The 18,134-nt window shown below is 38.0% G+C and overlaps 1 protein-coding gene across 1 annotated transcript in view; it reads left to right on the forward strand.

Moving 5' to 3' along the window:
- SLC6A18 (solute carrier family 6 member 18) overlaps nt 1–18,134 on the forward strand; it is a 312,482-nt gene that overhangs the window by 50,244 nt on the left and 244,104 nt on the right. The window lies entirely within an intron of this gene.

Genomic DNA, 18,134 nt, shown 5'->3' on the forward strand with positions numbered 1-18,134 from the left:
AAACATTTGAGGCACAGGCAATAATGCCCTTCTAACCTGCCAATATACCAAAACAGTTGTTCCCATAATGTGTCCAGGTTATTCTTAAAAAAATCTAAACTAGTGCTTGCTTTAATGTAATTTGGTAGACATTTCAATGTAACAGTTACTCTCTCAGTGAACCAATTAACAAACCTCTCATTCCTATATAATCTTTTGCACAGGTTGTCTGATGATTCTCAAGGGTCTATATCAGAATCGCGAAAGCTGTCTTTTGCGAATACATGTTCATCGACACATATACGTCGAAAAACGAGAACAGCGAAGTACCAAAAGAGCAAAATGGAGAATGCCGAACGGATTTTCTGGTCCAGCAGGGTGGTCATGGGAATGAGGAAATAAATTCTTTTCCCCACTGTAGTGCGGTCTCGGAGTTGGTATATATAAGTAGGGGGGTGGGGGGTGCAGGGGGGCTTGCTCCCCTGCAAAAACATTTGAAAAAGTGTTTTAGGTAAGGTTTGTACAGTTAGGTTTACCTTACCTGTATGGCGCTGTTACTTCCAGGAATGCATTCGGCGTTCTCCATTTCGCTTTTTTGGTACTTCGCTGTTCTCGTTCTTCGACGTTTATGTGTCGATGAACATGCATTCACGAAAGACAGCTTTCGCGATTATAATATAGACCCAATTCTCAACTATTTTCTGATAACCCCAAACATTCCCAGAGGTAATTGTCTCTAAATGCCCTAAATACCTGAATAAGGTCTCCTCCTAAATGTTTATATGGAACACTGTACAAGTTCAGATATTTTAGTCTTTCATAATTTAAATTTTCACATCTATGGATGCCATTGTTATATTTCCGCTGCACTCCTTATAATTTTTTTCATGCTTGTTATTTCCATATTCTTATTCTATGATCACGTTTGGGTATAATGTAACTAATAAATAATGACTTCCTCGTTTATGATTTCCTAGACTTTATAAATCTTTTTAGTTCTGTAACAATCATTAACCAATTTGTTGCTATAATTAGAAAAAAAAATTCAAAGCTGGATGGACACATATACCCAGATCCTTAAATAAATCTACAGTTTCGACCAGTGTGTACAGTATTAAATATACACCTTTCAATTTATGTCTTCCAAATCAAATATGCTTAGTTTTTGATGTATTTAGCAGCATATTATTCTCTTGTGCCCATATTCTCAATACAAACTCTCAATACAAGCAAGATTGAATTTGTCAAGGGGAGACCATAACTACTTAACCTGGTCAACTTCTTAAACAAGTTTACTGAAGCAATGGATGAGGGGAAATTCAGTACATACCATATATCTAGACCTCACAAAGGCACACACTCAGATATCATAGATAAAAACTCCTTACTAAATTTAAATTCCTGTGTAACTCACTGGATAGCAAATTGGCTTACATATAGAACCCATGAAATTAGGGCTGATTTTTCTATGTCTTCCAAAAAACTACATTTTGCTTGTGACATAACTAGGACATGTTGGAGAGGCAGATATGTTTCTCAGAGAATTCCCATTCTCTGGAATAAGCTCCCTATCATTTGAAGCAGAGTTTTTCCATACCCCTATTTAAGCTCAACTTGGAAAAGTGGATGATTAATTGGAAATTCACCCCAGATCTAGTGACTTTGTACCTTTTAATATTTTATTTGCATGTGTACAGTTTTTCAATTAGAATGTTTTCCCCTGCACCTCGATTGAAAGTGAAAAAGAAGTTATGTCTTACCATAACGTTCCATTGTATTGTTGATCCTCGTTCAGTCATTATGTATGGGTATCGGTTCTGAGCTCAGAAACGAGCCGACTATTTTCCAAGCTCGCGTCAGCTTCAAACTCTCGAGCTAAACTCTTACCCACAATTCCCCTCTCCCTGTTACCTCAGATTGAGTTTGCAAGTTAAAGAAGGTAGAGGCTACCTCTGGTCAAATAACCTAAGAGAACTGGATGGTGAGATCCACTAGAAACCACAGGAGGGGGAAGGAGGGAGGGTTGTAATGACTGAACGAGGATCAACAATACAGATGGAATGTTATGGTAAGACATAACTTTTTTATTTGATATTGTTAATCCTCGTTCATTCCTTACGTATGGGACAGAGTCCCCAGATACCTCTATTCCTGGGAGGCTCTCATGGAAGGACATTCCTGAGCACCATAGAACCGAAAGATACTCTTCCCCTGGAGGCCAAATCCAATTTGTAATGATTGATGAAGGTATGAGGGGTAGCCCAAGTTGCAGCTGCACAGATGTCATGTAAAGAAGCTCTGGCATGGAAGGCAGCAGAAGTTGCCACCGACCTTGTTGAATGAGCTTTCATGGTAGTAGGCAACGAGATATTACGTTGTGTGTAAATAAAGGTCACACAGTCCTTCAACCATCTAGTTAATGTGACCTTAGCAACAGCAGATCCTAATCTAGGTCCAGAAAAGGCCAAAAATAACTGGTCAGATTTACGACAGGGTTTAGTCCTGTTTAGGTAAAAACAGATTTGTTTGTGTATATCTAGGGTATGTAGGCAATACTCTCCTGTTTGAATGGTTGGGAAAGAAAACTGGGAATTCAATGGCTTGATTAATGGACATTTCAGAGACCACTTTAGCAGAAATGATGGATTAGTTCTCAGAGACACTCTTATCTCTATGAAAAATCAAGTATGGAGTCTTGATACATAAAGGCTGAAGTTCAGAAATACATCTGGCAGAAGTAATAGCGACCAAAAAACAAGGTTTTCCATGACAAATACCTGAGGTCGCAAGAACAGGCTAGTTCAAAAGGTGCCATTGTCAGAGCTTGTAGAACTAATGATAAATGCCATGGTTGAATAGGTTCTCTAAAAGGTGGCTTCAGATGATTCACACCTTTTATGAAGGTCTTGCACAATTTATGGGACATAAGAGAGGAATCTTGGACACCCTCATGGAAATTAGAAATTGCAGCCAAATGAACTCTAATGGTAGAAGCCGATAGACCCGATTGAAACAGGTCGGCCAGATAGTCTAGTATTATCAACACTGGTGCTGAAAAGGGATCTACTTGTTTATCTTTCAGCCAACAGGTAAATCTTTTCCACTTGCTCAGATAAGTAATTCTAGTGGAAAACTTATGAGAAGCAATGAGAATATCACATACTGGTAAAGAAAGATCATTCTGCCTGGCAATCAAGGGAATTGAAGTAGCCAAGCCGTTAGCTTCAGGCTGTTCAGGTTGGGATGAATCAGGTTCTGTGGGTGTGAGATCAACTCCAGGATTGGATGGAAAATCCATGGTTGATCTAGTAGGTGAGGCCAAAGGAATGGGAACCAAATCTGTTGTGGCCAATATGGTGCTATGAGGATTACTTTGCTCTTCAACTGCCGGGCTTTCTTCAGAAACTGGGGAATGAGAGGAAGGGGCAGAAATGCGTACAGAAGACCTGAGGGCCAATCATGGACTAGAGCGTCCCTGGGTGACTGTCCTGGAGGGGGAATCAGGGCAAAGTAGTTGCTGCATCTGTAGTTGGTCGGGGATGCAAAGAGGTCGCAGCAAGGATGGCCTCAGCGGTGGAAGATCTCCGCCGCTATCAAGGGATTCAGGAGCCACTCATGAGGTTGAAGAATGCACCTGCTGAGTCTGTCTGCTATCACTTTGGAACTCCCGGGAATGTGCGTTGCTAGAAGAAAACAGTTGTAGCCATCGCCCATTGCCATATCCTCATGGCCTCCCGACCAAGGGTGTAAGATTTGGTTCTGCCTTGCTTGTTGATGTACCAGACCACCGCCATGTTGTCTGATTGAATTGCAATTGTGCCAGACGGCAGCAGGGGATGGAATGCTTGCAACACCAGAAGCACCGCCCTCAGCTCTAGAACATTTATATGCAGATGGGCCGCCAGTTGGGACCAAGTGCCTTGGACTGTCTATTCCTGACATAGCCCCCCATCCCATCAGGGAGGTGTCCATGGTCACTGTGGCCTTGGGTTGCTGGGGGGAAAAGGGGAGAAACCATTGTGAGAGATTGTGTCATCCACCAATTTAAATCCTATTTGCACCTGTGGGTTATTCGAATCATGGCTGAAAGAGGATGCTGGAAAGGATACCATTGGATGAGCAGTAGCCATTGTAGAAGTCTCATGTGAATCCTGGCCAGGGGAACAATGGTGATGGAGGCTGCCATGGAACCCAACAGCTGTAGAACCGAGTGAGCCATGGATTTTTCCTTTGAAAGGATTGGAATTAGTTGTTACTTTATCCTTACAATTCTGTGCTCTGGAACAGCAGCTCTGCAGTTTTTTGTGTCCAAGATAACCCCTATGAATTGTGTTGACTGAGATGGGGTGAGATTGGATTTCTGCCAGTTTATGGTTATGCCTAGCCTTTGAGCAGCAAGGAGAGAGCATGCCAGGGCTTTTTCCAATAGATGTCTGGTGGGGGTGGAAATGAGCCAGTCATCTAGGTATGGAAACACCTGGAATCCTTGAAGTTGCAAGTGAGCTGTGACAACTGCCATGCACTTTGTGAACACTCTGGGGGCTGTAGAGAGTCCAAAGGTCAGTACTCTGAACTGGTAGTGACTGGCTCCCACACAGAAGTGCAGAAATCTTCTTGATGGCCTGTCCACCTTTATGAGGTAGTACGCATCTTGAAGATCTATAGAGCACATCCAATAATCTTTTTCCAAAAGCGGGAGGATAGACTGTATAGTGGCCATCCAGAATTTTTGTTCTCTCACAATCTTGTTCAATACACTGAGATCCAAAATTGGTCTCCAGTCCCCTGTTTTCTTTGGCACCAAAAATAGTCTTGAGTAGATATCTTATCTGGTCTGGAGGGACTATTTGGATGACTCTCTTTCTTAGCAGCTTTTCTATCTCTAGTGCTGCTTCTTCCCTTTGACTGGGTGGAACGTTGGGAAGATTTTTTTAAAGGGACGGAACAAAGATCGAAGGTGATATGATAACCTCTGGTTATAATCCTTTGTACCCAAGAATTGGTGGTGATGGTTAGCCAGGCAGAAGGGTACAAGGAGAAACGTCCCCCAACCACCTCCAGAGGAAAGGAGTTGGGCCGCTCTTCAGGAGCACTGGTAGGATTGACAAGGGAAAGAATCCCTGGAACCCTGGTTATGCGATCCCCCTCTGCCCCAAAAGGAGCATCTTCCCTGTGAGTTTCCCCCTCTGCCTCTGGGTGAGAACTTGGCCTGTGTGTCACGGAAAAGACCATGAGATTTCTTGAACCATATCTTCCCACTCTTTTGGTTTTGGGAGAAAGCACATTGAGGGGAAGAATAACGGACACCTATAGCAGAAAGGGTCTTACCATCTTGTTCACATCTGGCCAGTGTGCTTTTAATTTTGGGCCTAAACAACGAGGAGGGCTCAATGGGGGCATTAAGAAAGGAAGACTTAAAAGGTTCCATGAAGTTGCACAAGCACATCCAGGCATGTCATCTCAAGACCGCAGCTGAACCCGCCGCTCTAGCTGCTCCTTCTGATGCGTGAGATATCAATCGCATAGAGGAGTTAGATATAGACTCAATGGTGGCCAACTGAGAGGCCACTTTGTCACGGACCTCATCAGACACTGCACTAGCCAAGGTTTCAGAGAGCTCAAAAACCAGATCCCTTTGAAGCCTGGTAAAATGTGTCATATAATTTAGGGACCTGATAGCAAACGTCGCTGAAGCAAAGGTGCGCTTCCTTATTCTGTCCAGGGCCTGGGACTCTCTGTTAGGTGGGTGGACAGTCTGGCTTTCTTCTTCTGCCAAATCCTTTTTTGTTATGGTTGCCACCGCCAAATCATCTACAGGAAGACCTTTGGACCAATGGGGATCTGAAGCAGGAGGGGACATGATCTTATCTGGCCTCCGGGGAATAGCTTCAACAGTATCAGGGGCCTTCCAAGCACACTGCACGATGAACTTGACAAGTTCATCAGCAGGTGGAGTAACCCAGGAGGTAGGGGGCCGGGCATGAAAGGCCTGCAGGAACACAGATTCCTCAGGGGTCAGATTAGAGGGCTGCCAGTCACCTCTCTGTTTCAGAATTTCAAGGATATTGCCAAAGGAAACCTCAGAGGATGACTGAGGGGATCCTTCCCCCTCATCGAAATCTGTGTCTTCAGTGAGGGACTCCTCTGTGGAGTCCATGTGCTTCCTCTTATATGAAGTTTTCCGGTAGACCTCCTCAGTGGGAGAAGCTGGGGAAGACAATGGAAAAGGGGATTCCTAAGGGAATATGTCCTGAGGCCCTTGCAGCCAGTGTCCGCTAGGTGAGACTTGTGAAACCAGTGTACCAGAGGAGGGCAGAGGTATAGACAGTCCGGTATCGCCAGTAGCAGTGAAAGCCTTCTCCATCAGTTGGAAGGCTGGTCCACCTGGAGAGGAGTGTATGTCTAGGACAGGGAGCACTCCTCCCCTAAGTGGCTCATCCTGCCAACTCAGAGTCCCTGGATGGCTGTGGAGCAGCAAGCTATGCGTGTCACAGCTGACATCCTGGGTCATAGCAAAACGTTCCTACCATGAAGGCAACTGCAGTTCCTTAGTGAGATCCATAAAGGGAACCGCAGAAGGGGAAGACTGTACTACATCCATGGACTTCAAAGGCAATGAAGGAGAAGAATAAGAAGGTGTCTTTGGAGATGGGTGATCACCTCCCAAGGAAGGATAGTTCCTGCGGGGGGTGAAATACCTCTGGCCAAGAATGCCTGGTCCACAAGACGCAACACATCATGTTCAGAAAAACTTCTAGTGGACCTCACAGAGACTGAGGGAGAAACAGGCCTGTCCACAAAAGAGGCAGACTCGGTGTCCATCTCATCTGACCGCACCGAGGACAATGGTGCCAAGAAAGACTGAACTACTGTAGTCTGCATTGAAGAAGTCATCGTTGCCGATGTCATTGTCTGTACCGACACAGGGATCGGTGCCGAACTGGTTGTCGATGCTGAAGCTGGAACTGACAAAACTGGAGTCAACAATAAAGGCCTCGGTTCTGAGGAAGATCTCGGAGCCGACGTGGTTAAGGTCTGCGCCGACTGAACGGTCGGTGCCGATACAATGGTCTGAACCGAGGAGCCCTTCAGTGCCGATATGTAGAAGGCTGCAGGAGAGGATGGAACCAAAATCACTAATGGAGCCGAAGGCCTTGGTGCCGAAGGTCTGGGCACTGAAAGCACTGGGGCTGACTGAGAGAGCTCCAGAGCCGAAATTTTTGCCTTTTTAGGCTTTGGTTGGTGAGTGTCCCCAGCCAGGGATGAAGGCAAGGATTTAGCCTTAGTAGAAACATCCATTTTCTTATGGGCTTTAGGAGGGGTTGAGACCTCTGATCCAGAAATAGCCTCTGAAAAGGGAGATTTTAGAAGTCCCTTCAGTATCAGCTTGTTTTTCCTTTCTAACAAAGTTCTATTAGAAAAGTTCTCACAAATAGTACAGGGAGGTGTAACAGATAAATGGGAAGCTCCCAAACAATAAACACATAAAGAGTGTGCATCAAGTAGGCAGTTTGTGTCCACAATCAGAACACCGCTTAAACCCCAGACTACTCTTTTTATCTGCCATATTAACAAATAGAAAAGTACCAACAATGGTACAAGAGAGTACCTGAAGGTATGAAAGAGAAAGGGAAAAGGATTACCAATGATGGTAAGGAGAAATTACCTTACGGTAAAAAGGGTAAGTAAAGGACAGAAAAAAAAACCTGAGGAAATTGTGAACGCTAGATGCAATAGGGCAAGAGACAATAAAATATCAACTTTTCTGACAGAAAAGTAATTTGTAAAGCAGTTAAACAACTATTGACTGTACTTAGCTCAAGAGAAGTAGCTTGACACGACCGGATGGCAACGCGGCAAATGAAATCTGAGGTAACAGGAAGAGGGGAATTGTGGGCAAGAGTTTAGCTCAAGAGTTTGAAGCTGACGTGAGCTTGGAAAATGGCTGGCTTGGTTCTGAGCTCAGAACTGATACCCATATGTAAGGAATAAACTAGGATTAACAATATCAGATTTATTCTTACACTGTCTAGGCAGTTCAGATCCTGTATCCCAGCTCAAAAAATCATTTCCTTATCCAAAATTTCTGACAGCGTACTCGGCAGGGAATTTTTAAAGTCTGTAAACTCATTACACTCTGAGAACATATACTCTTAGGTGCCTTGTTTTGCTCCCATTACACCTCCACCATTTCCATGTATCTGATGAGAAATTCTTTGGAGTCTGCTTGGGGTATAAAAGTATCTATTCAAATACTTCCAGGCAAAAATCCAAAATCTTCTAGATTTTGTTGCGTATTTGTGAGCCATACATATGTCCTCCCATTTTTTCCTTGTGAATTGTTTATCTAATCTCTCTTCCCAATCTTTTCTAACCTCTTCTGATTGAATCCTATAGTTAACATGCAATATTTTATATGCGCTACCCATTATCCCTTTTTAACAGCGGCTTCTGTTCTACATTCAATTAAAAACTCAGCCAGTGCAGCTCTTTCATTTAGGATTCTCCTATCTTTCTCTTTGTCTATACTCTGATATCAGTGCCTAAGAGGAAGTCAATAACTAGCTTGCAATCCAAATGACTCCTTGGGCTCTTCCCATTCTATTACCTTTTCATCGATAATTATTTGTTCCAAATAATTTGGTTCCTTTGTCAACTTCCTCCAGTAAATTCCAGCCTGCTCATGCTTATTTTCTGTACCCTGTTGCAGTCATCCCTATTTGTTGAATCTCTTTTCTCGATTCCCATGTTGGCTTAGTTCTTAGAATACCTTCTGCTACTTTAAGAATATAATATAATATTCTGTATGACTGTTGTTATTCTCCTTAAGGATCTGCATCCAAGATCCCACTCTTTCCTTACTTCTTGAATTACACCCTGCTTCATCATCATCCCTTTCCACTTTGAATTTCCAGTTTGAATTGTAACTTTCTGCTTGTGTTATGTATAAGAGCTATAACTGTGTAGCTCTCAAATCAGGTAATTCTAAAACACCTCATTCTATTGGAAGGATCAACTTATCTCATTTGACTCTTGCCCTATTCCCCTTCCAGATAAAAGCCTTCAACTCTTTACCAATTGCTATCCACAACTTCTCTGTTTGATAAAAATATGCCTGACTTGTAAATAAAACAAAAGGGACTAAAAATTTTTACTTCTTGTATCTTCCTACTCATATCCATAGGCAAGAGCTTCTAGTTTCTCAGTTTTCATATTATGTTTTGTTTAGTCTCTTTCTACATATCCTTAACCACCATAACATAATCCTTTTTAGTTAGTTAGTTAGTTAGTTACTTAGTTAGTTAGTTAGTTAGTTAGTTAGTTAGTTAGTTAGTTAGTTAGTTAGTTAGTTAGTTAGTTAGTTAGTTATTTTACTTTACATTTGTTTACTGGGAAAGTCCGACTGAGGCCCAGGGGGGAAAAGCCCCATATTTATAAATAACCATAAGATACATATACAACATACAGACACAAATATTAATTCAATCTCAGATACAAGTACAAAATGAAGATACATGTTATACAAATTACTGATACAATCATATAGTCTAGATAGGATACAATGAATAGCAGTACTGTGGTTGTACGTAGAAAACAAGCAAGTTAAGTCTACATATGATTTTTAGGGGTATGCTATTCAAATATAAAAATAACAGGTTATGTTCCTTTAGCTGCCTTAAGACATCTATTTCCTAACCAGCGTTTGTACAAGAGCAAGTCCATGATTCTGATCGGTATGATTTGAGAAGTTTTTTAAAGTTGAAAGTGTTAGTAGTTGTTCTTGATATTTAATTGCTGGGAATTCCATGTTTTGGCTATGCAGTTGGAGTAAAGGGAAACTCCAGCTGTATTGTTAAGTTTGGATATACTTAGGGAGGATTTGTTACTGGAATGCAATACCCTATTATTGGAGTAGTGTATTAGTAGATTTTGAAGGACTGGTATTTTTTCTGGCTGATTTAGTATTTGAGGCAAAGCTAAGTTGATGATAAGCAAGTAGATTTGGTAGTTGGAGACAGGATAGTTGTTTTAAAGCCAAACAATGATGAGATCTGAAATTTGTTACAGTGGCAAACTTTGTGATTTTATTATAGCAAGTTTTGAGTTTTGCTAGGTTAGATTTCTTAATGTTTGTAAAAATTTGTGAGGCATATAGTAGCGTAGAGATAAGATGGTTTCTCACTATAGTGGCCTTTGAAGATTTATTTAGAAAGTCTTGATTTCCGTACAGGGTTTCTAGTTTTTTGTGAACTTTTTTATGGTCTGTGATATGTGTATGTTGAATTTTATATTATGGTCAATGACCACTCCAAGTAATTTTGTTTGGGAAACTGAAGAAAGAATTGTATGGTTTAATGATGAGATATTGAATGGTGGGTGGGTGTCTGCAGCTCTAGTTGGATAAAAGAGCATGAGTTTTGTTTTGGTAGGGTAAACTATAAGTTGTGCATTGTTTAGCTAACATTCCACAGCATTAAATGACTGCTGAGTGATTCTTTTGAAGTTTTTGTAGTGCTGGGGTGGCACAGATCATATATATTTATATGGGTTCACTTCTAAATCCTGAAAGCCCAAAATCCTGAGACCAAAATCTTGAAAGTTCAAAATACTGAAAACTCAAAATACTGAATCTTATAATACTGAAAACACACATGATACCAGCACTTACTATATTTCAGCACAAGTACATACAGAAACAAATAAAAAACATACCATATTACACTTCTCTAAGTATAAGCAGGGGTCCAAGACCCACCCCCCCACTACTTAAATATATCAAAGCCAAGATTGCACTTGGGACAGTGAAGTGCAATCTCAGAGCTGATATATTTAAGTAGCAGGGGGTGTAGGGGTGCAGGGGGGCTTTCCCCCCTGCTTATAGCTGAAGCGTAATATGTTTCTGTATGTACTTGTGCTGGAATATACTAAGTGTTGGTATCCTGTGTGTTTTCAATATTATGAGAGTCAGTATTTTGAGTTTCAACCCATATATATATATATATATATATATATATATATATATATATATATATTATATATAGATATAGAGAGCTAGATAGATATAGGTTTACTATCAAAATGTTGAACACCAGTTGTGCAAAACTGGGATGGTCAAATGCATGGTTCCCAGTTTCTGTAATGCCTATCTGAATATGTTCAGCTCCACCTTAGAGAATGCTAGTGTGCATTCACTAATATGAGGTTGATGCTCTGATTGGAAATCATACCCTTTTCCTCACTGTAGTGCAATCTCAGAGTTTGTATACCTAATATGTAGGTGATATGGGGGCATAGATGGCGGTGCAGGGGGGCTTGCCTCCCTGCAAAACGTAAGTAAAATCACAGGAAGTCAAGATAACCTGGGTAATGTCTGTAATATTGAATTGCAAATTATTGACATTACTACTGTTGTCATTTTGATGAAAATAACTTTTTTTATTTCCAAAATTTATTTTCAGCTAAGTGAATACACGAAAAACTGTGATTCTTGAGTCTGATAGTAAACTATATATATATATATATATATATATATATATATATAAATGAGATATATATACGATATATATATATAAATATATAAATATATATATATATAAAAATATATATATATATATATATATATATATATAAAATATATATATATATATATATGTATATAATATATATATATATAAATGATATATATATATATATATATATATATATATATATATATATGAATTCATATCACTTCACTGAAAGACCACTGACACCCATTTCACTGAGATCAAATAACCTAAAGTTCATTTCACCTAAAACTCATTTCACTGACAAGTAGTACTCTAAGGCAAGTCAAAGGTATATGTCCTTTTCCCAACTGTAGTGTGATCCTGGTGTTAGTATATATAGTTAGGTACACACATTGGGTGTGTGGGGGGGCATAGCCTCTCACCTAGTTGGGTTTTACCAAATAATGTAAAACAAAACCAGACAATAGAAAACCAAATTAAGTCGGGGTTATGCCCCCCACATCCCACAATGTATATAGTAACACCAGGATCACAGTACAGTGGGGAAAAGGACATATACCTTTGATTTGCCTTAAAGTACTACTTGTCAGTGAAATGAGTTTTAGGTGAAATGAACTTTCAGTGAAATGAACTTTAGGTGATTTTGTCTCAGTGAAATGGTCTTTCACTGAAGTGATGCAAATCCATATAAATATATATATATGTGTGTGTGTGTGTGTGTGTGTGTGTGTGTGTGTGTGTGTGTGTGTGTGTGTGTGTGTGTGTGTGGGGCTATCATAATGTTTACATTAGAAGGATAGAAGTCGGGGGTGAACAGTGTCACAAAACTATGTATGTGACTGGAAGGTACTAGTATAAATATTCAGGTATTGGTGAAGACTGATTGTGGACACTAGGATTCTGAATGTAAATAAATGGTTTGATGATAAGGCAAGCTGAAGATTACAGTGTCATTTATCCTGGGGATATATAGTAAGAGGTCCATTGATTTTATAGGTGAAGTTTTACTTGGATTTTAAATTAGTTTACATTCTGAATAGATTTCATTTTTAGTGGGATATGATTTAATAATTTACACTGTTTGAACAGACCATCACCTGCCATATTAGATGTTTTAAAAACCACAATTGTAGACTTCACACTTAAGGTCCAGCTTCACAGCAAATTCCAACAGCAAAAAGAGGTGATCCGGACCACCAGGCTTATAAAAAAACAATAGTTTAGTAAAATGCAATAGGTAATATAATGCAGTAGGTTAGCACTTTCAGGTTTAAAAAACCCTTCTTCAGACAACGTACAAAAGTTATGAACACCTTTTAAAATACATAACAGCCAATCAAAGACTCAGTAAAAAGCCCTCCTCTTTTTTACAAAAGGTTTGATAGGAATAACACCATTCAGGCCTGGTGCTCTATCAGCACCCAGATTCATTATCCATCAGGTTTCACTGCATTCTGTTATATTTCTCAAATCCCCCCCGCCCGATTGAATGAATAACCTGCAAAACCATAAAAGAAAATACATGCCCAGGGTATTGCTTTACATGCTGATACAGGGCATTTTGCATATTGGCTGTGCGTATAGCTGACATATGTTGTAACACCCTGTCTTTCAATCTACAATTCGTTTTACCGACATAAAATGAACATTGCATACAGTCAGCCAAGTAAATAATATTGCTGGTCAAAACACTCAGCATATTGTTTCAATGACTAACTCTTTCCAGACAGTGGATGGATGAATATGTTGTTGTGTCTAATATATTGACAAGCTTTGCAGTGTCTACAGGGGAATATCCCTTGTCACCCCATAACAGGTTTCCTAACCCCCTGTTGGTCTGTACAGAGCAAATCCTTTAAATTCTTACTACATTTTAAACAAAATGTGGGTTCCTGAGTTATTAATGCCTTCACTCTATCAGTTAACAAGATTTTTCATCTTTTGAGATGAATATATTTCCTTAAAATGGTTAAATTTGTTTAATCTTTTAACTTTGTTGGCTAAAATATTCAAAGATCTGGGGTTAATTGAGAAGTTAATAAACTTAAAGTTTTCTAGACTAATCATAGTTTTATGATTTAAAATCTCAAGATATTTCTTATTTAAAGATTTTAATTCACCTAGTTTTGATTTTTCATGTTGATTTTTTGAAAACTCAAAGTTCAGCTCTTTTAAATCTTTATCCCACAAAAGTATTTTTTTTTGTACCAATCTGTTATTCTACCATATAGGTATGCCTTCATTGCACCCCAGACAAAAATTTCAGGTATATTAGTGTTGGAATTAAGGTCTAAGAAACTATGTACTTCTTCTAGTATGAAGGTGTTAAAATCTTTTAACTTTATGATATATGCTGGTATCCATTTTATCTGGACATTGGTACACGCATAAGTATATATATCAAAAGTTATTGAATTGTGATCTGAAAGGGGACATGTAATAAATTTTACATTACTTAAAGAATCTGTTAAACTGTTAGATATAAAAACTCTGTCTATTCTAGAGAATGTATTGTGTCTGTGTGAAAAAAATGTATAGAATAAAGATTTAGGGTCTGCATAACTATTAATATCCTTCAATAAAAATGAATTAATTTCTTTTAGTAGTCTGGCTGAGCTCGAAATTCTTTTCTTACCAATAGAAGTAGAGTCTGAGCTATCAAAAATGCAGTTAAAATCGCCAGCTAATACAACATTGCCCTTAGAAAATTGAGTGATATAATCTATATGTTGTTGAGCTGAGCTCTGTCCAAGGCCAGGAATCAGGTTCATGTTAATTAGAGTAAAAATTAAGTTATTACATTTTATGACAATAGAGACTACCATGCCCTTATTATCTTTGTATGAGTCTATTATTTTAGGTAGTGGCACTTTATTATTCCAAAGTATTGCAATGCCTCTTTTTTTTGAGTGTGCTCAGAACTAGACAGCATTGAAAATTATTTAGATTCTAATTTGGAAACATCACCCTCAATCAAATGAGTTTCTTGCAAAAAGTCTAATTGTGAATTATTTAACTGAAGATACTTGTTTAGAGATCTTCTCTTATTGGGATTATTCAAACCATTTATGTTAAGGGAAATACAATGTAAAGCTACCATGTTCTATGTGTATTGGGGTGTAACAGATACTGATTAAAACTTTTAATTAACTTTAATCTGTTAGATAAAGTTAGAAAATGCAGGGAATACAGCAATATATAGAGTGTGAGACATAAATAAGAAATTTAAAATTAAAATTATATGAATAATATTCTACTATACTTATTTTAGTGAACATCAAAAAGAATATTAACAAAAAATAATTACAGAATCTTCTAACATTAAAATCTTCTAAAACCCACCTGGAGTAATAAACTCTTAATTTGAGTGACATTAATCAGCCAAATTAACAAACCAACTAGCAGCATATTTAAATCAGGTTCCACCTAAGTATGATTTATTGTATAATTAAAAAAACATGGCTTGTAAATAATAATGTCTGCAGTATGTAAAAGAAGAACTCAACATATAATCTCTGAAACCCTAGAGTTATAACAAATGTAAATACAGAAAGCCTACACTACTTTAAAAGTCACTGTAATCAACTCACTACAAAAATGCCTCACTTGATAGACAAAGAAGTATATCATAGTTATTATCAAGCATGTAAAAAGGGAACTGTATAAAAATATCTAACTAGATTTAACTTTTGTTTCTAAAGTTAACTTTTTATAACCCATATTATATTTAACCATTCATTAATGAAGAATAATGCAATTTTAAAGTGGATATAATATGGATGTCTCAGCTACAAATCAATCTAAACTGAATGTATTATTTAAACTTATAGTCTAAAATTTAGCAAATAAATAGCACTTCACAAACCATCAACTAGAGCTATACCCACATTTAAATCTATAGCAGAGAAACAACAAGACTCTTAGGAGATATAAGTTATTAAGATACAAATGACTAGAGTAACATTATACAGTAACTTTTTAACATTGTATATGCGAAATGTAACCAGCATAACTTACGAACTTTGAGCATATTACAAATGTTGCAGCAAACTAAATGTCATCATTCCCACTAGTCATTAAAACATGACATGACATAAATATAAATCAGGAGAACATGAAAGGAAATCAATATAAGTAAAATTGCTTTAAAGTAACTTGATATTAAACATTAGATGGAATGTATCCTTGCTTCAAAAACATGTCTCTAATAACGTGTAAGTACTTTTTAAATAGTCCGCTTTATAGGTGTCATACAACTGCAAATTCCATGACGTAGTACCTACATAAACATTTTATTATAAAAATGAACATTACTGTATTTGCTTTACTTAAAAACGGCCCTTCTCAACCCACCAAGTAAAACAATCACTCAGCTACTTCCGGAATGGATAAAAAGTGAATCTATCAAGCATCGAGTCCTCATAAGAGGTTCTGTGAATATTTTACCTTATTTTAGAAGGTGAAATCAGTGTACATCTTGTTATTTAGTCCAAATATGAGAAGGATACAGATACTGCCATCCCAAAGTGCCCTTTGAGCTAGAAATGACGTCACGCTGCTCAGTGGGATAGTTCAGCAGTATGTGAGCTCATTTTGCCAAGCCATAATTAATTCAAACAGCTTCAATAATTTCAGCACGAAGCTGTAGGCTGAGGAGATAACATCTGAGGGCTTCTACTGTCTCAATAGCCTCTTGAGACACTCCAGAGATACTCCAAAGCCTTTTTCTTTAAGCTAAAGTATTGAGGGGAAAAAAAACAACTTTGGGAACTACTGTGCCTCTAGATATATTACAAACCCAAAACCACCAACGAACAGGGCTAAACCAATGTATAGCAGCATCATACACCAACATCCAAAAAAAAAAAAAAACATTAGCCCCAAACCAATGACAATATCATAAAACATTAAAAGAATATACTTCTTAGTATTACAGATGAGCAGTCACACTCAATTTCCTTAACTAAGGCAGGGAATCAAGCAAAGACACGGCAGTGAATGAACAGAAAAATCCTTAACAGTGTTACCATCACACTATTCCACAGCCATTCAGAGAAACATACGTAAAACTATAAACAAAGAAGCATAAAGACTATGGGAAAGAGAATTCAAAACCATCAGTATATGCACTAGTATAACAAAACAAAGAGAAAAGACAGCAAGGGGAACATTTAGTATACAGCTAAATCATTATATAGCAACTTAGTATCAGTGAGGAAAAACAAAATTAAACTTGTGCATTCATTGCAATCAAAACCATATGTAAACTAGAGACAATAATCCGATTTTTTCTTTTTAATAAAAGAATATATTATAAAGTAAGTTTATAAAGGATATAAACTATATGATTTTTTAGAAATAGCTAAGACTAAAAGAACTAAATACTGTTAATAATGTTATAGAATAATACAATAAACTAATAGCTATTATAAATCAATAGAAACTGAAGCTAAAACCACAATACAGTAAAGAATATAACAACACTCACCTGTTGAACCATTTTCATTATCCTTGACTACTGCGTGGTGCAGCGGTAGCATTGTCGCCTCACAACAAGAGGCTCTCCCGTTCGATTCTCGGCTGGAGCGCCTTCTGTGTGGAGTCTGCATGTCCTCCCCGTGGTTGAGTGGTGTTCAAAAGACATGCGTGAATGGGCATGCCTTCGTTGAAGGTTGCTCATTGAGCTGGCACTTCGGCACCATAAGAATCGACTGCCAATCATTAGCAGACCGGAGTTCCGCTGTGGCGACCCCTAACCGGGAAAAGCTGAAAGAAAAACAACTGGGTCATGAGAAAAATCATTTGTGTGAGAAAATAAATAAAGGAATATAAATTTCTTGCTGAAGGAAGTTATTTTTTAAGCTTCTTCTTATGCTCTACTGTTTTCCAAGTGCCGTTTTCAGCTAATCTTTTAAGACTTGAACTAGCCCAGTCCATTTCATCTATTTTACCCAGAATTTTATTAGACTTTATATATTTGATAGCTGTATCTAGTTCCTAAAACATCCCCGGGCCATCTTGAAGGAAGATTTTCAACCTTGCAAGGAAATGCAGGTGAGACTTTATTTGTGCTTAAAAATTGCTTCCTTTTAGTTATAACAGAAGTAGAGTAATCATTATCAAAATGAATGATGTTATCTCTGTATTTAATTAGTGACTTAGACCAAGCAGTTTTCAGGACTATTTCTTTATCATGAGTTGATAGAAATTTAACCATGATGGATTTTGCGGAATTACATTTGGTATTTTTGGATGTAGATAATGACTTGTGGGCTCTTTCTATACCAAAAGAAAGTGCCACAGGTAGCTGTAGAATTTCAGGAATCTATGAAGTTAAAAATGTCTCCATATTATTTTCTTCTAGATTGTCTGGTAGCCCAAAGATTCTGATGTTATTTCTTTGAGATCTATTTTCCAGATCATCTATTTTGGTTTGGAGCAGGGTATTTTGCTTTAGAAGAAATTCTAAGTTATGTTCATTTTGTTGTATTCTACTGTCCATGTCATTTAGAGATGTTTCAATACCAGTAATTTGCTTCTTCTGCTGTTTTAGATCTTGATGTAAAGTCTCCATTTGTTGAGAAGTATTTTCTTTAAAAGCATCAATCTTCATGTCCATTTTGTCAATTTTTGTTGATAGTTCCT

The sequence above is a fragment of the Protopterus annectens genome, chromosome 3.part0 (genome assembly GCF_019279795.1).
Source record: "Protopterus annectens isolate FY-2018-M chromosome 3.part0, PAN1.0, whole genome shotgun sequence".
NCBI classification, from domain to species: Eukaryota; Metazoa; Chordata; order Ceratodontiformes; family Protopteridae; genus Protopterus; species Protopterus annectens.